The 22,654-nt window shown below is 33.4% G+C and overlaps 1 protein-coding gene across 2 annotated transcripts in view; it reads right to left on the bottom strand.

Moving 5' to 3' along the window:
* The window catches only part of ptprga (protein tyrosine phosphatase receptor type Ga), a 592,629-nt gene that overhangs the window by 410,696 nt on the left and 159,279 nt on the right, over positions 1 to 22,654 (bottom strand). The window lies entirely within an intron of this gene.

Raw genomic sequence — 22,654 nt, 5'->3', positions numbered from 1 at the left:
TTATTTGTTTAACCATGTCAAGTGCATAAATGATCACCAAATAGCCTGGCTAACATGGCATCTTGGTCGGGCTGAAGTCGTGCACAGGCCACGGCAGACGAGCTTCAGCTCTGTAAATACTGCAACATTTCCCCTTCACCGCTCTCCTTCTCCATCCGTCTTTCTGCTCTCTCCTGAATACTAACACAGCCCTGGGTCTGTTTGCCTAGCACTGACGGAAACAGCAACATCTCGATGTGTTTCACCAGTCAGGTGTGTTTGTGTAAGTGTGTGTGTGTGTGACTAGTGAAGGAGGAGGGTTTGATATTTACATTCCGGATATATCAGCCACTCTATACTTCCAAACACACAGAGCTGGCCTTTAAAACCCAGACGTGGATTCATAACGACAGACAATGGCGGAAAAGATGGGGGGAAAGGAGGATAGTGAAACGACCTGAATAAACAAATGAGCCGCCAGGCAGTTAAACAAATCAGAAGGTTTCTTTTTCCTTTCCTCTTTGACCATAAATGCACTTTATTCAAACACGCTAAAATGTAGATGCGTATGAATGCAGGGTGAATGTATTTTGCTCTCTTCTGGCAAAACCAATCCTCCATCCACAAGGGGGCGAAATAGTTTTTTCAAATGTCTGAACAATCAAGCAGACACTTCAAAAGCAGTACATTCAAAGCAGCAATCATTTCGATAATGTAGTGAAATTAGATGTATAGTTTAAAAGGTTTTAATCAAAATTAACTTTCAAAACATTTGTTTCAGTTTTAGAACACAGCGGTGCACAGGGCTAATGCTAATATGCTAAAATGTAAATATGCGAAAATGTAAATGTAAATATGCTAATATGCTAAAATGTAAATATGCTAATATGCTAAAATGTAATATATATATATATATATATGTAGTATTTTTACACAAAAATGATAATTTATTCCTGAGGGGGTAAAACATTTTTAACAGGCATTATCGCATTATTCATTATCGTATCACAGACATTTTCAGAGTTACGATATTGTGTTCAGAAATAATTGTCTTATTTTTATGTTGAAAATGTTTTGATGTTGAAAACAGCTGCTAAATATTATTGACAGAATTTAAATGAAATGAAATTAAAATATTTATATAAAATAAAATAAATCTAAATAAAAGAAATTATTTAAATAAAATAAACCAAAACAAAATTAAAGTCAATTAAATAAAAAACAAAAACATTTTAATGAAATAAAATAAATTTAAATTAAATAAAAAACATAAAATATAAATAAAAATAGAATAAAATAAAATAAAAATATTTTTATAAAATAAAAGCAAATTAAATAAAAACTAAATATTTAAATGAAATAATATAAATGTTATTCAAATAAAATATTATATACTTAAAAATAAAATAAAATAAAATTTAATTAAACTAAATTAAATTAAATATTTAAATAAAAATACAAAACAAAATTAAAGTCAATTAAATAAAAACAAAAACATTTTATGGAAATAAAATAAAATACATGTAAATTAAATTAAAAATATATTTATGTAAAGTAAAATAAAAAATATTTATACAAACAAAATAAAAGTAAATTAAATAAAAAACGAATATTTTTAAATAAAATAAAATAAAGTTTAATAATGACAAAATAATAATGATAAAATAACACACTGACAATGAAATTTTGAATGATGTTCTACCACTGTAGAGTGCATCTTAGGCTCATAATTAGATGTAAAAGCAACCAGGATGATCCAGCATCACAAATAAGCAAACACTGCTCACAGTTTGACCTAAATGCTTCATCTGAATGCCTTACTTGCCTCCACACACACACACACACACACACACACACACACACGCACACACACACGCACACACACACGCGTGCACACACGCACACGCACACACACACACACACACACACACACACACACACACACACACACACACACACACACACACACACACACAGTGATGTACCTTGGGACACAGCTCAAATGAAATGTGCCTCTGGGTCAGGGTTCTACAATGGGAGGATAACTCAAACGGCTCCATGTCATAATCCATTACAGGACTGTTATTGGCTGTGCAGTAAATTGCACAATAACAGCAGGTCCATGGAGTGACGGGCGGCAGCGTTCGCCGAGCTGAACTGTGATGGACTCTCCGGTTCACACTGTCGGCTTATTTTATTAAAGCAGATCTCATAATGGATCTCATCTTACTCACTGTTGCCAGATTCAACAGATCAGCACATTCAAACCAAAGCTGGTTACTTATAGACAGAAGCCCATATCAACCCGCCTGACACTTTCTGTAGCAACCGCTTGCACTTCTAGAATCCCTTTATAAAATATAACACAGTTATCTAAAGGGAGAGTTCACCCAAAACTAAAAATTCTGTCAGCGTTTACTTACCCTTCACTTGTTCCAAACCTGTTTTGAGTTTTTTTCTTCTGGCAAACACAAATGAAGATATTTTGAAGAATGTTGTAAACCTGTAACCATTGACCTTCATAGTATTTGCTTTTCCTACAGTTAGACTTTGCCGCAATTTTACAGTTATTTACTGAAAAAACATCCAGTAAAATACCGTATATATTCTTTACAATTCACTACTGTAATATGCACTGCATTGTGGGTCATTTTAAAACTTTTACAGTGACGTACTGCATATTAGGAATTTGTGCTATTCTACTGTAATCAAAGTCGTCAAGTACTGCAACTGTAGTTGAAGGTAAAAAATTATTTGGATTTTATAAAATTCAATAGTAAATACGAAAAATAAAGGTTTTGTACCAATAGTGTGAAATGTAAATAAATTACAGTAAAAGTACTGTTAAAAACGGTCACACTGTAAAATTAAAAAGGGTAAGGCTTATTTTTAATTTGCGGTAAGGCTATTTTACTATAAAATGAAATTGCTGTAGGGCCCTGCAACTGTAAAACACATTCACAGGTAAGTTACTGTAAAGGGGCAGTTGCGGTAAAATGTAAATAAATTACAGTCAAAGTAATGTAAAAACAGTCATACTGTAACATTAAAAAGGGCACTTAACCGCAAAAGTAGTTGCGGTAAGGCTATTTTACTGTAAAATGAAATTGCTGTAGGGCCCTGCAACTGCAAAACACATTCACAGGTAAGTTACTGTAAAGGGGCAGTTGCAGTAAAATGTAAATGAATTATAGTAAAAGTACTGTAAAAATGGTCACAATGTAAAATTAAAAAGGGCATTTTACTGTAAAAAATTGTTGTGGTAGGGCTATTTTACTATGAAATGAAATTGCGGTAGGGCCCTGCTACTGCAAAACACATTTACAGGAAAGTTACTGTAAAAGGGCAGTTGTGGTAAAATGTGAATGAATTACTGTAAAAGTTCTGTAAAAATGGTCATACTGTAAAATTAAAAAGAGCATTTTACTGTAAAAAATTGTTGTGGTAGGGCTATTTTACTATAAAATGAAATTGCTGTAGGGCCCTGGTACTGCAAAACACATTTACAGGTAGGTTACTGTAAAAGGGCAGTTGCAGTAAAATATAAATAAATTACAGCAAAAGTACAGTAAAAATGGTCATACTGTAAAATTAAAAAGGGCATTTTACCATTAAAAAAAGTTGCGGTAATGCTATTTTACTGTAAAATAAAATTGCAGTAGGGCCCTGCTACTGTAAAACACATTTACAAGTAAGTTACTGTAAAGGGGCAGTGGCAATAGCTGCCAACAGTGCTGCCAGTAAGTTACCACAAAACTACAATCAAATGTGAAAAATTATACTATGGAAGTCAATGGTTACAGCTTTCTTTAAAACATGAAAGAGGATTGGAACATGGTGAACGTTGAGTAAATAGTAAGCAAATTTTCATTTTTGGGTGAACTATGCCTTTAAATCATTAAATTAAAAAGTACCAATCGAGTTTTACCAACGGTGTACTTTAAGATTATAAATACACAATAAAAACTAAGGAAAAGCAATGATAACAATGTAATGATAGCACAGCACGCAGAATTTAAACTAGTGAGAACCAATTGTATTTTTTATTTTTTAAGCATAGTGAATGTTAACAATTGCTTCAGATAACTTTCATGAGAAATGAATTAACTTGATTATTTTGCTAATGCCATAGACTTTCAGTAGGTCCTGAAGTGATTCTCCTTAGCATGCCTGACACTGTTTTATGATATATAAACTACTGACATTAGACTTAAAGGAAGTTAGCACAGAATGTGTAAAAATGAAAGTTAAGAATATTTGGCATAATATATATATATATATATATATATATATATATATATATATATATATATATATATATATATATATATATATATATATATATATATATATATTATGCCAAATATTCTTAACTTTCATCTATAGATAGATATATATATATATATATATATATATATATATATATATATATATATATATATATATATATATATATATATATATATATATATATATATCTAAGAACTAAAAAAAACATGCAAAATAATAATAAAAAAACAAAGGAAATAAGCAACAGTTAACAAGTTAGCATAGCATAGCATGACAAGACGGCTGATTAGGCTGAATCGGAGCAAGGACATTTGGTAACACTTTAAAATAATGGTCCAGTTAATGTATTTACTAACATGAGCTAAGTATGAATAGTGTACTAGTGTAAGTTGTGCTTGTTAGCATTAGATAATGCACTGTGAGTTAACGTGAACTAACAATGATCAACTTTATTTTGATTAAAGGGGACCTGTCATGCAAAAATCACTTTTATAAGAGTTTAAACACAGTTGTGTGGCAACAGTGGGTGACCACACCCAACCTTTAATGGTAAAAATTTAATATTTTTATTTGTTATAATCAGACTTAATAAAAAATAGTCTGCAGAAACACTTTGATTGACATTCTCCCTTTGAAAGTGTCATCAGAGGAGGAAAGCCCCGCCCACTAGTGACAATCTCTCCCTCATTAGCATAGGATGTTAGTCTTGTTTTTAGAAATCTGCCACTATGCTGGCGCAAAAAGGCATTTGTAGCTCCGCCCTCTTTTCAAAAGAGCATCTCATTTAAATTTAAAGCGACAGTTACTAAAAGGGGCAGTTTAAGAGTCATAAAGCATTATTTGTGTGATATTTTGAGCTAAAATTTCACACACACACACACACACACACACACACACACACACACACACACACACAACATTAAAGACTTAATTTACATCTTGTAAAAAGGAGCATAATAGGTTAATAGGTCCCCCTTTACGAATCTTAACTAAGATTAATCAATACATTGCTAAACACATTTTCTATTATTTATTCATGTTAGCAAATACATTAACTAATGGACGATTGTTTTAAAGTCTATAAAATATTTCAGAAATGCATTAAAAATGAGACTGTGATCTCTTGTCGAAAAAAGAAAGTGAGAATTTAAAAATTAAATCTGACCATAAGGAATAGATATAGAGTTTCTCATTAGCATGCTCAGTCGGGTCCAGCTCTGGTCTGACTAGCTAAGAGCACACACATCCAGCTGTAAAGGGGTCTGCCAGCTCCCCCGGCCCACAAACCCAGCCATAATTACACTCTTTAGGAAAAAAAGCGAACATGAGGGCATTATGAATTCTTCCCTCCGCCTCTATCTATCTCATCAATGCGTCTGTCGTCGTCTAATTAGCGGTCTAACTGATGAAAAATACCCCTGTCAAAATAACTCAAATAATGACAAAAGTTAACACAGCAGCCCATTTACCGCGCCACAGTCTCAAAGCACAAAAGCTGTCAGAAAAAAAAAAGAAAGTTCATTGATGTACAAAGAAGAAGAAAAAAGGAAAGAGGGAAACAATGGATTAGGGGTTTTTTTAGGGCGCGTCTGTTTACAATTAATTTACTCTGCAGCAGTTACTGGAGAACGTACTGGAGAAAGGGTATAAGTAATCAGAGTGATCCTAGTTTACTATAAATGGATCAATTTCTCCCTACTGTTCTATCTTCGTTTGGAAGAATCCCCCCTTCCACCCCATCTCCTCCTTTTCCTCCCTTTCTAAAGGGGGAGCTCTCGAGACCTACCTGATCTCGGATCTCCTGATATGCTTATTGACCGGGCGGGAGCCCTGGGCTCAAATAACTCCGAGCTCAGGGTTCTCTCCCGGGACAGCATTCCAAACCTGTTTTATACGCCAAGCATATCTAAGTGGGAACTCTTGAAACATACAAAATTGACAGGAAGTTAGACAGTAATATAGCAGATGTAGTGCATCGTGATTTCATTTATACCATATTTATATTTATACCAGTGGCTCCCGATGTTTTTATCATCACGAACCGGTCAACGATTGACAATTTGTTTGCGGCCCTGGGGCGGGGGGTGGTTGGGAGGTGTGCAATGTACATAGAGTGCTAGGTAGGGGTGTAACGGATCACACCGCAGATTTTTTGTTAACTTGTAGGTTAATCTAACATTTATAAGAATTGCAGAGAGATCGCCTCCTGCGTCATTCAAATCACATGTAGGAAAGCATTTTGGCTTCCCTGTGAAATACGATGATGACAAAAAAAGTGTGGTCAGACCTACCTAAATGCTTTCTTAGGTTATTAATTAAAGGGTTTCAATTGACAGAAGTTTTCTGTCACTGTTTGTTTAGCCTGCATTAATGCATCTACAGCTGCACAATTAAACATTAAAAGATTGTGATCTCAATTCAAACTCGCGCAACATGAATGATAAATGATAATGATTTGCATATGTTTATTACTCCTTCGAAGCGCTGCATTCAAATCTGCATTTGATCGAGAGATTCAGTTCTACACTTTTAAGCTTTGCTTTAGTCAGTAACAAACAGTCAAATATCACAGAAGTACTGGGAGTACTGGGAACAGTTTACAGTTTCAATTATAAACACTGGTGTTTATGGTAAAGATTTAAATCACTGTTTAATGGAACTTGACACTGGTGAATGTTGTAGCAATTACCATGTGTAACCAATGGGTGGCGATAAATAGCCATCAAAATTATGCCACTGAATAGGTTTTTGAAAATGATACACCTATAATCAAATGAAGTTTTATGTGTGGATTGTTAAATCATTAATTGAATATAAACATTGTAGTAAAAGATGTTAGTTTTCTATATTTAGCATTATTAGCATTAGTAGCAAAGATCATTTTTCGTATTGAATATATTTTCTTTTTTCAGCTGATTCTTTCTTGATTTTTAGTTTTATTAAAATTACAGGTTCTAAGTTTTGTTTGTTAAAACCAATGATTTTTGCAGTAATATTTTAGTATAAATGGAAATCAAATGACATTTGTCTCCTCCCTTTTTTTGCTGATCCGAAAAATGGTTCGATCCGTGCCTCAAAAACCATAGTGTGATCCGAACTGTGAGATTTGTGATCCATTACACCACTATTGCTAGGTGACTATGAACTGTTTTCTTAGAGGATGACAAGCTGACAAAACATTGCTGCAACTCTGATACAAGTTTTATTGTTGGAATAAATTAAAACGCACTGCAGTGTTTGGCTGTTCTGTGTTTGTCTGAGATAATCAGTGTACCAAAATGTGTATATTAAATACAAAGCATGAAGCTGATTGGTCAGCTCTTGTCATGTGTCTCGCGGTGCGTGGCATTCTAAACATGTTTTCAACTGGATGAGCCTGGAATATAGAAACTACACACTAGGTGCACACTGGAAATAACTAGCTAGCTTGTGGGTTAATTTTGGCACTGAAGTGACTGAGATGTAACCGAGAGAATATGGTAATTTTTTTTTATAAAATAAATTTTTAAATAAAAGATGGTTCAGACTCATAATAAATACAATGAAAATAATGATGATTTCTTGTGTGGCTCCAGGCATTGGTACTGGGCCAGACAAGAAATCAGTAATTTTTCTATGGCTCAGAGGTTAGGGACTACTGATCTATATTATTAAAGGAACATTCCACTTTTTTGACAATATGCTAATTTGAAACGCCCTAGAATTATAAAGTAGAGTTTTACCATTTTTTTAATCCACTTAGCCAATCTCAGAGTTTGTTGTGAACACATTTAGCTTAGCATAGATCATTAAATCAGACCATTAGAATCTCACTCAAAAATAGTTACATTCTTCTGTAGTTACATTGTGTACTAAACTAAGACTAACAAAAAATGAAAAGTTGCTATTTTAAAGGCTTATATGACTTGAAAATATACTCTGATTAGGGCATAATAATCAAGAAAATTTGCTGCCTTAACATGGCTGCAGCAGGCACACTTATATTTTGAGCTTTCAGAATTTATCTAAAACATCCAACCCAGGCTCATTATTGATACGTACAATTATATTCATTTCTGGACAGCATGAAATTAATTATTTTCATTATGATCATTATCATCATTTAATTCTCATCATTTCCAGGAGCTACGTTTTTTTGCAGTTTTTGCGAATCCACCAGAGGCCGCTGTGTACACTTTTTCAGATCTCAAGTTTCTCTCATGAGTGCCATTTGCGCCTGCTGTTCTCACGTAAATCCACCAGGGGGCACTGTTAACTGACTGACTGACCAGCCGATAGCCCCACCCACCCTAAACCCAACCGATAGTGTTTTAAAAGCACTGATTGACCTGATCACCTAGTTTCCTAAACTAACCGACAGTGTTTTTAAAAGCAATCCAGAAAAAATGAAATGCCCTCATGGCTGCCAGATTTTTACCATGTTTTCAGATTTCAGATCTTACTACATTGTAACCCTGTTATTTAATTGTTTATTTCATATTTGACCTATTTTGCCTTTTCCCTTTCGAAACCCGTCATTGCAGTCAACTCCTCTCTGCGTCTCTAGTCTACCAACGTACATGGTGAGCCACTGGGCATACTGGTAACAGCGGAAAAGTCATCCACATGGAGGTAAGCGGTCAGCTGATGAACAAAAATGAAACATAAGCCATCGGCGGCATCAAACTGCCCCGAAGCGCTCGTTTTAAAGACGAAATGCAGCCATACGTAGCTCTGGCTCCATAATTTGCGCTCTTCAAAAATGTATATGGGGTACGTTTTCACAATGAGCCTATGTTGAAAATTCATTTGTGTTCATAAGATGAACAAAGGTCTCAGGGGATTGGAACTACATGAGGGTGAGTAATTAATAACATATTTTATGTGACTTTTTTTAACCTGTACTTTTTTATAGTGAGAGTTATGTAGCACAAATTTGTTATATAACAGTTCAGGCTGCATTTTGCAGTTACACACACACACACACACACACACACACACCCTCATCCCACAGGAACTACTTTGTCTGTCTGATTAAGGGTAAATAGCAAACATGAGGATCGACCTGCTGTGCTCTGCACAACATCTGGACTGGGTCAACATCTGTGTCCAGGTTGCCAACATCGCTAAACAAAAGCTGGCAGCCTTGAGCACAGAGCTAATGGAGAGTGATGGGAAGGGGGTTGATGATGATGATGAAGGCCTGTGGAGAGGCGAACAGAAGATCGGCCAGGCTTACAAGACGCCCTGTCTGTTAACAAACAATTGTTTAAATATAGCAGGGTTACTGCAGGACACATCAGGTCTAACTGAACACTTTTTCAACACCATTATGAATGCAATTTCAGACTTCTACAGGGCTAAATTCTTAGGATTTTTTTTTAATGGCACGGCTAGGCCAGTAGAAATATTTAATGGTCTTTCCCGAATGGTCTTTATTTTGTTAATAATTTAGTTTTGTCAAATAAATTATTTTGTCATAATTTAGTCATTTTTTAGCCACATATTTTAAATAATGTGTCAAAACAAGCAAGCTCATATTTTCAAAGTTGTTTACATACATATACAGTTGAAGTCATAATTATTAGCCCATCTGTGATTTTTTTTTCTTTCTTAAATATTTCTCAAATGATGTTTAACAAAGCAAGGATTTTTTCACAGTATTTCCTATAATATTTTTTATTCTGGAGAAAGTCTTATTTGTTTTGTTTCAGCTAGAATGAAAGCAGTTTTTACATTTCTTTAAACCATTATTTAATCAATATTATTAGCCTGCTTAAGCAAATAGTTGTTTGTTATACAATGATGTGCCTAATTACCCTAAATTTAAAGTTGAAGTGAAGCGGTCAGTCAAGTTTACATTATTTTGTAAATTGGGTTCCGCTTTAATGAAAAAAAAATAGATAGATACATACAGTTGAAATCAGAATTATTAGCCCCCCCCCCCACCATACCCCTTCACGTTTTTTTTTTTCTCTCTCTTTTTTAAATATTTCCCAATTGATGTTTAACAGAGCAAGGAAATTTCCACAGTATGTCTGATAATATTTTTTTCTTCTGGAGAAAGTCTTATTTGTTTTATTTTGGCTAGAATAAAAGCAGTTTTAATTTTTTTTTAAACAGTTTAAGGTCAAAATTATTAGCCCCCTTTAAGCTATATATTTTTTTGACAAAACAAACCTTCGTTATACAATAACTTGCCTAATTACCCTAACCTGCCTAGTTAACCTAATTAACCTAGTTAAGCCTTTAAATGTCACTTTAAGCTGTATGGAAGTGTCTTGAAAAATATCTAGTCAAATATTATTTACTGTCATCATAGCAAAGATAAAATAAATCAGTTATTCGGAATGAGTTATTGAAACTATTATGTTTAGAAATGTGTTGAAAAAATCAGCTCTAAATAGAAAAAAATAAACAGGGGGGCTAATAATTCTGACTTTAACTGTGTGTGTGTGTGTATATATATATATATATATATATATATATATATATATATATATATATATATATATATATATATATATATATACATATATTTATATATATATATATATATATAGTTGAAGTCAGAATTATTGGCCCCCTTTTGAAATGTTTTTCCTTTTGAAATATTTCACAAACTATGTTTAACACAGCAAGGAAATTTTCACAGTATGTCTGATAATATTTTTTCTTCTGGAGAAAGTCTTGTTTGTTTTATTTTGGCTAGAATAAAAGTAGTTTTTAATTTTAAAAAAAATAATTTTAAGGTCAAAAGTATTAGCCCCTTTAAGCTATATATTTTTTTTGATAGTCTACAGAACAAACCATCATTATACAATAACTTGTCTAATTAACCTAACCCACCTAGTTAACCTAATTAACCTAGTTAAGCCTTTAAATGTCACTTTAAGTTCTATAGAAGTGCTTTGAAAAATATCTAGTCAAATATCATTTACTGTTGCTGTATTCTTTCCTCAGTTGAGCAGATACAGTGGATGCAATGAACTGGACACGGAGACTGGAGAGCCTAACTTAACCCAATGCATGAAGTTGTGGACGTTGATCACAGAGCTGGTGCAAATACAAGCATCAAAGTTGTGTCTAATAAATGTTTAAAAATATTTACACGTTTTCTATTTCTCTTTTTTTTTTCCTTTTCGTTTGATGCGCTTTGGTCTACTCTCTTAGGATGTTCCAGCGCTGCCTAACGAGGGTATTTACATTCAGATTAATGCGACGATTAAAATTATACGTGACTTCACGAAGTTACGTCTTTGTGGATTATGTCAACATGTATGAAGGACATAAAAACCTGCCAGTTGAAAAAACGCGCCAATCTTAGTTTGGTTTGAACCCGAAAAGGGGTAAGGGCTGTAGCAGATAAAAGTGGAAGTACCCGCCCCCATTACGTCGGTAGCAGACCTTACTGAAATCATGGCTGAAACCCAGACAGGCAGTCAGGAAGCATAATGCAGAGAGCGGACCAATGTGCATCAAATGATCAGTCATTAAATGAGAATAAATAAAAATAGAATGAATGGATTTTCATATATTAGACACACATCTGATGCTTGTATTTGCACCAACTCCACAACTTCACGCATTGCGTTAAATTAGGCTTTGACGTACAATAATTCAGGAGAGCTAGTAATTCTTCAAATGTATATTAAGAGTGACATTTCTGATGGCAAACGAAACATCTACAGACTCGAGTTTATTCGAGCAAATCATGAAACGTGAAAGAATTTACCAACTGATGGCTTTCGAACAATCTGAAGTGGCACAGCAAAGGCAACATATCAAATTCCATCTTTATAGTGCTTTCTATAGAGCTTTGCGGCGGCTGTGAGCTGTTCATTCAAAGGTGGCATCTGAGGATGAAATTACCTTACGCGAGTTGTCACGAAATGAAAGAAGCAGTACATTTTCCGTCCTTTAAATTAAAACCCATTAATGGAAGTGCCGCAGAGAACACAAAGGATTTGAAATTAATATCCATGGAGCAGGTCGAGGTTAGCATGCTGCGATCATAGCGCGATGTGTTATGGAGTTGATGCTTCATAAGTGTCTGTCATATAGAAAATATACTTGAGGATGTGGCACTGACGCCTGAACCGTTCCTGGAAGACTATATTGATCGCGTTTTTCAAGGTTTTTGATACCGTGGCTTTGTCAGAGAGCAGCTTCATTAATCATTCAGAGACGCTTGTTCTGTTTACAATCCAAATGGAGCACATTTTTGCGAGTGGCTTTTCAATTTAGATGCTTTACAGATAATAATGCCTCACTGCCAATAGGCAACGGCTTCAGCTGTTTCAAATCACTACGCATCTCCAAACAGGACTTTTGCATTGGATTTCAGTAATGTTTGTGGTTCACTATTTATGCGTCAAATACATTTGAATCTGTTGGTTTGTGCATATTATGTCGTGTTATTGATGTTGAGACTGTTACACAATACTTCACCGTGAGAGTGTTTGGGATATCTTATAATCAATTTAAATCCAGATTGATTACACAGTTTTCCAGAAATAAGAGGATTTCTCTTCATTATGTTTCTGAAGGTGGCAGAATATGACTGTCACGCAAAGCGTAATACAGGATATGTTCAAGGATATGAAAAACAACAGAATTTTATTTGCTTTATTTTAAATTAAATTAAAATGAGTACTACTAATAAATAAATACTAATAAAATAAAAAATAAAATAAAAAAGTTATTAACATTAAAATAAAATGTTGAAGATGGCCAAATATGACTAATTTTTTGATTAAATTTATTTATTTATTTAATAATTAAATAATAATAAAAAATAATCGTATTTTTTATCACTTAATAAAAAATTCAATTAAATTCAATAAAATTTTATTTAATTGAATTGAATTTTATTTTATTTTATTAAAATTAAATAAAATAAATTAAAATAAAATACAAATCAATACAATTCAATAAAATTAAAATGTTGAAGATGGCCAAATATTACTGTCACAAAATAAATTCAATTCAATTCAATTCAATTAAAATGTTGAAGATGGCTAAATATGATTGTCACAAAATAAAATAAAATTAAATAAAATAAAATAAATAAATAAATAAATAAATAAATAAATAAATAACATTATAAAAAGAAAATGTTGAAGATGGCCAAATATGGCTGTCATAAAATAAATTCAATTCAATTCAATTCAATTAAAATGTTGAAGATGGCTAAATATGATTGTCACAAAATTAAAATAAATAAATAAATAAATAAATAAAATAATAATAATAATAACAATAATAATAATAATAATAATAATAATAATAATAATAATAATAATAATAATAATAAAAATTAAATTAAATTAAATTAAATTAAATTAAATTAAATTAAATTAAATTAAATTAAATTAAATTAAATTAAATTAAATTAAATTAAATTAAAAAAAGAAAATGTTGAAGATGGCAAAATAAAATAAAATAAAATAAAATAAAATAAAATAAAATAAAATAAAATAAAATAAAATAAAATAAAATAAAATAAAATAAAATAAAATAAAATAAAATAAAATAAAATAAAATAAAAATACTGAAGATTTTTCATTGCCAAATTTGATTGTCACAGACAAAAAAATTTTTATGGAATTTTTTCTTGTGGGAAAATATTGCATAGACTTTGAAAAGAAAAACAAATAAAGGAAAAGAAAGGAAAATAAACATTTTTATATAATATTGGAATAAATACATACTGCTATCATAAAGGTGAAAAATAACACATTAAGTGTGGTTTATTTGGATTACAAATCTAAAACCTATGGACTCAATTCATTCAATGCACTTAGCAAATCCTGAAATATGAACAACAATAAGAAGGGCACTGCAAATAACATCAAATTCTATAGAACTTTATCACAAATTACAGGCAGTTTGCATGGCATTCAAAGCAATTTGATGATGTATGATATATAGATGCCAGACCAAACAATGAAAACCCAAACAGAGTCTCTAATGGACCACAAAAACATGACAAAAATGAGCCTTGGAGTATTGTCTGAACATCCTATCCTTGTTGAAACGTGAAAAACTAACGATTTTTAAGTTTAATCGGCCAGAGCTGAATTTGGCCCAGTGGGCCCCAAGTATTCTCTGAAGCCCAGAGAAGTCGTAAGACACATTGTTAGGGGATTTGTTTGATCAAGCATAATTTCCAGTACACTTTAGGGAGCAATAAATAAACCGATAATAGAGCTCGATGCAAAAAAAAAAAAAAAAACCCCGGTAAAGGCTTTGTAACAGGGCAAGCTGAGAATGATGACTAACCGGAGGGTACGAGCGTGGTAGATTTGCAAGGCGAGAACAGAGTAAAGCCACTCGACAGGACGGCGAGCCGCTCTCAGAGCGAGGATCATCTGCCGAGTTCATTAAATCTGCCTGCAGGACAAAGTCATCTGTGCTCGTCAACAACATTTCTGCTCACAAGAAGCGATAGGTGTTCAGCGACCAGACGAATTCAGGCCAGTACGTGCATAATAACACCATCAGATAACCACCAGAAAACATGTGGAGATATAAATACGCATGGGTGTGTGTGTGTAAACATGCACATTATGATATCTCTCTACGCGGTCGCGGATTTTCGAGGCTTAACATTCACCGGGACCCCTGATGTGCGTAAGCACACCTGAAGGTGGAATAGACTGCCGAACACACGCTGACTTTGAATCAGTGTTTACAGTTGTATTGATTTGTGTTTGATTTGTAAGTTGAAGTCAAAATTATTAGCCGTCCTGTGATTTTTTTTGTTTTGTTTCTTTTTTAAATATTTCCCAAATAATGTTTAACAGAGCAAGGAATTTTTCACAATATTTCCCATAATATTTTTTCTTCTGAAGAAAGTCTTATTTGTTTTATTTCGGCTAGAATGAAAGTGTTTTTTGAAATCATTTGTAAAGGTCAATACTATTAACCCCCATAAGCAATATATAATTTTTCAATTGTCTACATCAGTGGTCCCAACCACCAGCCTACGGACTAGTACTGATCCGCAGATCAATTGGTACCAGGCCGCACAAGAAATCATGAATTATTTCTATTTTATTTATTTATTATTTACTCCGAATAAACTTTTATTTTAAAAATTTTTAATTACTTTTAATTTATCTTTTATTATTTGTATTCGCGGTTACATCTCGGTCAATTGAGTGCCAAAATTCAACCCACAAGCTACCAAAATGAGTAAGAAGGACCTACAAACTGCATGGATCTGCAACCTATTTGTCAACAAATCAGGTGAATTCAGCATGTCTGTGCAAGAAGATCAACTGCTGGAGATTGCAAATGACGGCGGCCTTGTTCACATATCGTGGCTTTTTCACGCACAAGTTCATTATATCCAATGAAGGTGCGCGGCTTGGAAGTGGCGCACGCAAATGACGCTGCCTACGTGCCTGCATTTCCAGGCTCACTCAGTTGAAAACATCTCAGCATTAAGAATGCCACAAGAGCACCGTGAGTCACGTGATGATCATCTTCATACTTTGTACGGCAAATGCACATTTTGGTAGATTAAGTACCTCAGACAAACCAACCCAGGTTTTATTCTAAAAGCGTATCGCTATTTACATTTTTGGATAGCACCAAATATTTCCCAGAAACTACGTTTTTTTTGCAGTTTTTTTCACAAATCCACCAGAGGCCGCTGTGTTTGCTTTTTCAGATCTCAAATTTCTCTCTCAAGTAGCATTTGCGCCTGCTGTTCTCACGTAAATCCACTAGTAGCTGCTGTCGACTGACTGACGACTGACTGAATGACTGACAGATCGATCGACTGACCCACCCTCCTTCCCTAAACCCAACCGACAGTTTTCAAAAGCAATCCAAAAACAGAAAAGCCTTCATGGCTGCCTGATTTTTACCAAGTTTTCAGATTTTACCACATTCTCACCCTGTCATTTACTTGTTTATTTTATTTTTTGGCTTCTGTCTTACCCGCTTTCTGGAACTGTTCTTCATTGGACTAGAACCCCATTGTCATGGTCAACTCGTCTCTGTATCTCAAGTCCGCCGATGTATATGGCAAGCTACCTGGACAAACTGGTAACAGCGGGAAAGCCGTCCATACATAGGGAAGCGGTCAGCTGTTAAGCGTAACAAGGAACAGCATTTTACCGCCCGCAGCGTTTGTTTTAAAAACCATATTCAGCCATACATAATTCTGGCAACATAATTCGTGATCTCCAGATGTGTATATAGGGCTACGTTTTCAGAATGAGCCTATGTTGAGACGAACACAGGACACCCAAACACTGCAGTGCTTTTTTATTTTCTCCATAAATAAAAGCGTTGATCGGTCCGCGGTAATAAAACCGTTGGGGACCAATGGTCTACATAACAAACGACTGTTATACAACTTGCCTAATTACCCTAACTAACTTAGTTAAGCCTTTAAATGTTACTTTAAACTAAAAACTAGAAACTTGAAAAATATCTCAAATTGTATATGCTGTCATCATGGCAAAGATAAAAGAAATCAGATACTAGAAATTAGATATTCAAACTATTATGCTTAGAAATCAGGGGGAGCTAATAATTCAGGAGGGCTAATAATTCTGACTTCAACGTAATACGCATGAGTGTGTGTGTGTGTAAACATACACTTCATGATATCACTCCACGCAGTCGCAGTTTTTGAGGCTTAACATACACCGGGACCCCTGATGTGTGAAGGCGGAATTGACTCCCGAACACACGCTGACTTTGATTCTGTGTCTACAGCTGTTTATAAATATATAAATGCCAATAGCAATACAGATTGTCCAAACAAGAGATATCAAGACTTCAACATCAAGTCAATATAAAAAACATGCTATTTGTACTGAATCAAATAGAACCAGAATAATCAAGTAGCCAAGGGGTTTTTCTGACTCAATGTTGGCATGGACTGCTGTAATTTTGGTTTTCGTGGCAAGCATGGTTTAAATGAAATTTCTGAGGAACGGTCCATGACTACAAATGGGAATGCTCTTTTAAGAACCTTCCATGTGGTTAAAAACAAAACAAAAAAAATGCATATACACCTTTTTGACTTATTATTTTAATCATAATTACACTCTAAAAAATATTTTGCTGCTTAGTGAAACTGCTTTTGTAAAATGAGCTGAAACAACATAATTCTTGAGATACATATATGTATATATGTATATATATATATATATATATATATGTATATATATGTATATATATATATATATATGTATGTATATATATGTATATATATATATATATATATATATATATATATATATATATGTATATATATATATATATATATATATATATTTATATATATATTTATATATATATATATATGTATATATATATATGTATATATATGTATATATGTATATATATATATATGTATATATATATATATATACATATATATATATACATATATATATATATATATATATACATATATAGATATATATATATATATATATATATATATATATAAATATATATATAAATATATATATATATATATATATATATATACATATATATATATATATATATATATATATATATATACATATATATATATATATATATACATACATATATATATATATACATATATATACATATATATACATATATACATATATATATATATACATATATATATATATACATATATATATATATATATATATATATATATATATATATACATATATATATATATATATATATATATACATATATATATATATATATATATATATATATATATATATATATATATATATATGTATATATATACATTAATAATATTAATATATTATTATATATACACACACATACAGTTGAAGTCAGAGTTATTAGCCCCCCTTTGATTTTTTTTTCTTTTTCAAATATTTCCCAAATGATGTTTATCAGAACAAGGACATTTTCACAGTATGTCTGATAATATTTTTTCTTCTGGAGAAAGTCTTATTTGTTTTATTTCAGCTACAATAAAAGCAGTTTTAATTTTTTTAAAACCATTTTAAGGTCAAAATTATTAGCCCCCTTAAGCTAGATTTTTTTTTTCAATAGTCTACAGAACAAACCATCATTATACAATAACTTGCCTAATTACCCTAACCTGCCTAGTTAACCTAATAAACCTAGTTAAGCCTTTAAATGTCACTTCTATACTTTAAATGTATAGAAGTGTCTTTAAAATATCTAGTCAAATATTATTTCATGTCATCATGGCAAAGATAAAATAAATCAGTTATTAGAAATGAGTTAGTAAAACTATTAAGTTTAGAAATGTGTTGAAAAAATCTTTACTGCATTAAACAGAAATTGAGGGCTATGCGACTGCGCGAATGCTGTACCGGACCATACACATGCGCTTGACGCAGAAGTATAAACCAGCCTTAAGACAACATGAGGGTAAAACAACACTTTATTTTTAGTAAAAGTCTAAACATTTAAACGGTTTAAAAGGTCATCCATGCAACTTTTTACTTTTTTTATTTGTTGTGGGTTTATGAAGTATCTAGTTACCTCATAATGTAGCCTCATGTTCTCTTCTTGTCACCAGGTTACTGATTAAAACTTGCTTGCTAATAAGCATGTTCTAATTGCCTGTACTTGTGACAGACTTGCCAACCAAGCCAACTAAAAATAGCACTCTCTCTCGCTCTCTTTCTGCACAGGTTGATACCAGTGATGTCTCACTACACAGCGGGCGAACTACGCCGCAGTGCCCCAGTGACCCACCCCATCAAACCCCTGACCGAAGCACACAAAGCATCTTCTGTCTCTGGACAGCAGGGGTTGATGGGATTAATGCAATGCTTTTAACATAAGGCTACGCTTCTGTTCTAAGCACGAAGGGAATAGCATAAGAAATCTTCTCAATAACTTTAACGCGCTATGACACACGCCAGAGTTCTTCAAGATCAAGTCTAGACACCTCCGTTTCTATAGCGCTTTATAGACTGTGTTAAAGCAGCATCAAATAAAGTAGGGAAAAAAATAAAATGGAGGAATCAATTATGGAGACAATTCAGATTCTGCTCGAAAGCAGCTCGGGTCAATGGTATCTTCATTTGGATCAGAAATTCAGTGTTGCAACAGTTTAGATCGACAACAGCTTGATTTAATACAAGTTCAAGTGGTTCTACGAAGAAAAAAAGGCAGAGATGTTGTAATTCAGCTGGAATCTCTTCAGTGTGGATTTAATTCAGTGTTGCAGGATGCGATTCGGCTGTAAAACAGGTCTATAGAAGACGACATGCCATCACCCGGCTCAATGGTCTTCAACTGGTTAGACAAACACACACTGTATGCCTTGACTGTGGATGCTTCACATTACGAACAGCGTACAGCCTAGCAAGCTAGTTTCGAATTTACCTCCTTGACGCTGGAACAGCGCCAACATAGACATCCAAATGTGTGCACTGGAGACCGACGACAAATGTCAGCCCGCAGGAAGTTTTCAAATGCAAGACTGTGTAATTATCACTTGAAAATAGACGTATAAAAACACTAAAACATCAAGATCCTTTGACTGAAGGCGTCTTTGATGTGATAATATATGCACGCGCACACACATAAAGGTTGTGACTTCTAACACTACAATTGGAGCAAGCTCTTTTCAGCAGAGAATCGAAAAGAGTATATAAGTGTACTTCTAGGCATGACGCCTAATACAAAATACATTTACGACCAGCGCTATTATAGCATTGAGTATTCACAATAAATTGAATATATAAAACCGATGAATTTAAATATAACAATCTATATAAATACTAACGCTGCACAATATATCATTTCAGCAATGTGATCATTCGCAATAGTCACATCGCAGGATATGCAATGTTGAGTTTTTCACAATTTATCATTTGCACGTGTTTTTGATGCCTATAATGATTTTAAAAACATTGAAGTATAAGAAATTGTATCGTCTGTGACCTTAACGACGTTTAATTTTATTGATTTGTTTTTATTTTTATCATTCAGTTACTGTACTTGAATACTGTTAGACTTGAGAGACGATAAAACACTTTATTTCAATTGTATCTTTTTCTTGATTGTATTTATAGATTGTTTTGCATGAAAATGCCCACAACACATGCAAATACAGAAATGGACTGAAAATAGCACATACTGCGACGAAAGTGTTTCGTGGAACCCCAAAAGGTTTATCGATTGCTTATTAGACTTTAGAGATGCAAATAGTAAACATTAATTCATCAATCTCTGACTAAACAAGTGCACGACAATACTCACAACACATGCAAACACGGAATCGCACTGCAAGTAGCACAAACCACAAGGAAAATGTGTCAAAGGACCTAAAAAATTATATAAATTGTTTATTAGGATTTTGTGGAGATGCACTCCCACTGCAGAATCATCCCAATTGTTCTAACATTATAAATTCTTTCCATATGGAGATATGAAGTCATATGGTAAAATTGTATCGCTATTGCAATATTTATATATATATATATATATATATATATATATATATATATATATATATATATATATATATATATATCACAAAATAAAAAAATATGTTAGAATTTTCCAATATCGTGAAGCCCTAATGCTGTGTTCACACTAGACGCGGAACATGTGAATAAATTGTGCTATTCGTGCTTAAATAGACACGTGAACTTTTTGAGTTTACGCACTTCATTCACATGTCGAATTTCCTTCATTTGCGCATCAAATTTACTTCACAATAGAGGTGGATTCGCATTATGGGCAGGATTTCTGTCTGCCCGGTGACTCTAGCTTTGTTGCTTAATGTCTAACATGGATTTTATTGAGATGGTAGCTGTGCTTTATTTGCTTTAGAAAGGCTGAAAAACAGCCTATATTTGTTTGGCACTGCGTCTGAGTCCACTAGATCCTTTCAGAGGTGCACCCAGCTCTGTGAGTTCATCAGCTCCTCCAGAAACTATACCTGGAAGATGGAGGCTTTCAGCAGTGCTTCAGACTGAGCCGAGACCAGTTTGATAAACTGTTGTCCGGCGTCGGCAGGAGGACTTCCCCTCGAGACACCAACAACAGGCGCTACATCATAATCACACCCCTACAAAAGAAAGCTCTTGATAGGTTAACATGGTGCAAATGTCCTCTTAAGTTCTTTCAATTCGAGCGATTCTCGCGTTAAGCTCATCAAACTAGCAAAATGTTTAACTTGCGCTGCTTAATTCGTGCGAATTCCTTGATTTGCGCCACCTCATTCATGCGTATTGAGCCGTATGATGTCTATTCGCGTCTTTGCATTGACTTAACATGTACTGTAAATCACTCACGCTTGACGCTTCATCCGTGTATGGTGTGAACACAGCTTTATAAATACAATTCATTCATTTTCATTTCGGCTTAGTCCCTTTATTAATCAGGGGTAGCCACAGCGGAATGAACCGCCAACTTATCCAGCATATGTTTTACGCAGCGGATCTTCCAGCTGCAACCCTCTCTGGGAAAAAATACAATTCACAATAAATAAAATATATTAAAAACAATGAATGAATGAATGGAATTGAAATCGAATCAAATAAAATCCAATCAATCATTCAATGAATGAATCAATCAATCAATCAATCAATCAATCAATCAATCAATCAATCAATCAATCAATCATATGTGTAAGCTTTTATTGAATTTATTTAACTTATTAATTAACTTATTTAAAACAATACTGCATTTCTTTTATTTAACTGATTGTATTTCAAATGTAATTGAACTGTAATAACTTACACCATTGAAAAAAAAAATCAATATTAGCTGACAACTACAAGAAGCCCTTGTGAGTACACAAACATACAGAAATCATGAGGGTCAAACTACAGCTCACAACTCGAGGCACAAAAACAAATCACAAGACACAATCTCATACGCTCAAGCACAAGGCAAACATGGGAACACACTAGCCTGCGCTCCCTGGCTGAACCAAGTCATTAAATCCTGTATAAATTCACAATAAATTGGACGCACCTTACAATGACATTAAATGGTGGATATTGTGGAAAAATAGAATAAAGACCACAAGATCACACAAGTGCAAGGCACTGGAGTGTTTGTTGACTGCCACATCTGTGAAAGAACCCACCCGTCAAGCTATCAAACAACAGAAATCCACAGCAGGCAAAGGGGGAAAGCATTTAAATAAATAAAATAAATATCATTGGTAGCCTCCGGCTCGATGGAACTGTTAAAGATTAATGTTATTCTTCTGCAAATATTGCTCAGAGGGACAACATGAGTCACTTTCTCAACAGCAAAGCTTTCATGAAAGCAAAAGCCAGGGGAGAGCCTAAGGCGAGGCCTCTAGGGGTGAGGTGGACAGCTCTGGATGAAAGACCAGCTCTCTATCAGAGGAAAACTTTATGTGTTCTGGTGCCAGCAGAACACGATGGCT

The sequence above is a fragment of the Danio aesculapii genome, chromosome 11, assembly GCF_903798145.1.
Source record: "Danio aesculapii chromosome 11, fDanAes4.1, whole genome shotgun sequence".
NCBI classification, from domain to species: domain Eukaryota; kingdom Metazoa; phylum Chordata; class Actinopteri; order Cypriniformes; family Danionidae; genus Danio; species Danio aesculapii.
The sequence above is the reverse complement of the archived record's forward strand: the minus strand, read 5'-3'. Positions and strand labels throughout refer to the sequence as shown.